The sequence below is a fragment of the Octopus bimaculoides genome, chromosome 30 (genome assembly GCF_001194135.2).
Source record: "Octopus bimaculoides isolate UCB-OBI-ISO-001 chromosome 30, ASM119413v2, whole genome shotgun sequence".
Lineage (NCBI taxonomy): Eukaryota > Metazoa > Mollusca > Cephalopoda > Octopoda > Octopodidae > Octopus > Octopus bimaculoides.
Genome location: NC_069010.1, coordinates 544,966 through 547,769, shown reverse-complemented (window position 1 = coordinate 547,769; position 2,804 = coordinate 544,966). Strand labels below are relative to the sequence as shown.

Below are 2,804 nucleotides of genomic sequence, written 5' to 3'. Positions count from 1 at the left end.
ATACACTCAAATATATATATTATACATATATAGGTTTACAGGTTCAAAAATTGCGGATAAATTTGTGAGTTGCAGTTTTGCATAACTGGTAAAGCTCGTGAACGGTAATCAATTGGATGTAAGTTCGAGTCTCATGGCTGCTTGCTGACAATATTTTTCCGTTTTATATGGATATGTCATCCTGTCGCTGCTGTTCTATCAGCGTTTCTGCGTTCGAAAGTCAATTATTACCTTATCTGTATCTTACAATACATTACCACGCTTGTTTAAGCAAACATTAGTTTGTCTACACACACACACACACACATATATTTAATTATTTTTTTAAGATAAGCAACAAAAATTCAATAGGTTATAGCAGTACGTACGTTTCGTACAAGCTCCATTTATTCATGTAGTGAGAACACCACCGAAAATACAATGAAAATGTACTCCTCAGATGAATAAATGGAGCTTGTACGAAACGTACGTACTGCTATAACCTATTGAATTTTTGTTGCTTACCTTCAAATTTTATTCACCAAATCTCTTGATTTTGTTTTTGGTTTTTATCCTACCAAATTCTGGTGCCTCAAACATTTTAAGTACCACATTTAATCTTTTGATTAAATCTATATTATTATTATATATTTAATTATATATATTCACTTGATTTTCATAATACAAAATCTCTGTAGTTGCCTCAATGTTTCATTCTCTCATGGTAAACTTTCTAACATTCAATGAAAAAAAATGTCGCTCACATCGTGTGTTGGCATGTTGGTCAGGGTGTGTGTATGCATGTCGGTAAGTTATTTCATTGGAGGAGGGAATGATTTAAAAACTGTGGGAAATAATTATTTTAAGATCATTATATACTGCTAATAACTATGATTGTCCTTACACACGCATAGTAACTCAAGCATGCAGGAATATTCACACACACGTATAGAGAAATACAAAGATTCGTATTCACATAGAATCATAATCTCTTAGACATAATCTCGAAAATAAGTTTGATAGAAAGAGAGAGAGGGCGATAGAGTGAGACAGAGTAAAAAAGAAAAGATATATACATTATAGAGAAATAACATTAATAAATTATTACCAGCAAACATTGGACTTACAATAACTCTAAACTGGTAAGTTTGTGGAAGATTAGGCGATCGATTTTCTTGATTGTATTATTCTTCAAATATCTGTAACATAAAGCAATGCATAAAGGAAAATGTAAACGACAGTTTTCTAATAAAAGAAGGCTAAGAAGAAGAAGATGATGAGGCATAAGAAGAAAAGCAGAAGAAAATGAAGATTAAAAAAATAAGAGATGAAAAAGAAAAAGGAAAGGAAGAAGATGAAGGAGATGGCACAAAAGAAAGGAAGAAGATGAAGGATATGGCACAAAAGAAAGGAAAGGAGATGAAGAACGCGAGCAAGGAAAAAGACGGCATGAAAAAGAAAAAGTGGAAGAAAAAGACAAACATGGTAAATGATAATAATAAGAAGGAGAACAAGAACAAGAACAAGAAGAGCAATAGCAAAACCAGTAACAACGATAACTACAACAAGGAGAAGAAGAGTAGGGAAAAAAGAGAAGACGAAGAGCAGGGAAATGAAGGAGAGAAAGAACACGAAGAAGACAAAAAAGATGAATGAGAAGAAATAATCATAGAGATATATTACCAATATGGGAGCAGATTATGAGTTAGTGTGATGAAATGAGCGAGTGAAAAGCGGTATTAAATTACAGAAAGGATATGAAAAATAATATTTTTCTAATGAAATTGAACGAACTTACAATGTCTGTAGTTTAGGAAGATCCTTGAAGCTTCCTTGCTCAATACTCGAAATATTGTTGCTGTATAAATATCTGTAGCAGTAAAGATGATAACATTTGTTATGAAAAATAATTGTGATAAAATTTAATAAACCAATGTCTGAAATCAAACAAACGATGAAAACAAAGATTTTGATAAACAAGAAGGATAGAAGAAGAAGAAGAAGAAGAAGAAGAAGAAGAAGAAGAAGAAGAAGAAGAAGAAGAAGAAGAAGAAGAAGAAGAAGAAGAAGAAGAAGAAGAAGAAGAAACAAAGAAAGAGAAAGAGGTAAACTAGTAAGGATTATTTGAAGTAGTAGTTGAAGATGATGAAAAGAGACGAAAACATAGAAGACGAAAACGAAAGAGAAGGAGAAGTAAAGGAAGAGGAAGAAGCAGAATAAGAACAAGAAGAAGAAGAAAAGGAAATGAAAAGGATAAACAAGAAGAATTATTTGAAGTAGGAGTAGTCGAAGAGAATGAAGGAAAAGACGAAAAAGACGAAGATGTAGAAGACAAAAACGAAGGAGACGGTGCAGTAACGGAAGAAGAAAAGTGAGAAGAAGAAGAAAAAAAATAATGATACGAAGAAGAAAAAGAAGCAGAAGACAAAGATGAATAACAAAGAGAAGAATAAAGAAAGAAGTAGAAAATCAAAAGAAAAACGTGGAAGTGTAAGAAGAGAAGAAGAAAAGAAAGACGGAGAAAACAAGAGAAAAGAAAAGAGAAGTAAAGGAAGAAGATCAGAAGGAGAGGAAAGAGAGAAAGAAGATGATATAGAAGAAAAAGATGAAGAACAAGAACAAGATCAAGACAAGAAATAGATGACGAAGAAATGGCTGACAAGAGAGAAGAAAGATGAAGAAAGAGATGCAGGAATGAATGAAGTGGAAAAAGAAGAAAAAGAAGAATAAAAGCAAGACTAAAACAAGAAGAAGAAGAAGAAGAAGAAGAAGAAGAAGAAGAAGAAGAAGAAGAAGAAAAAGAAGAAGAAGAAGAAGAAGAAGAT

The 2,804-nt window shown here is 32.1% G+C and overlaps 1 long non-coding RNA gene across 1 annotated transcript in view; it reads right to left on the bottom strand.

Moving 5' to 3' along the window:
• LOC128251283 (uncharacterized) overlaps positions 1-1,849 on the bottom strand; it is a 6,949-nt gene extending 5,100 nt beyond the window's left edge. Inside the window, exons 1-2 of the long non-coding RNA XR_008267050.1 lie at positions 1,778-1,849; positions 1,107-1,178 (exon numbers count right to left, since the gene is read on the bottom strand). This is a non-coding gene — a long non-coding RNA (uncharacterized LOC128251283). The remainder of the gene's footprint in view (positions 1-1,106; positions 1,179-1,777) is intronic.
• Positions 1,850-2,804: the final 955 nt, after the last annotated feature.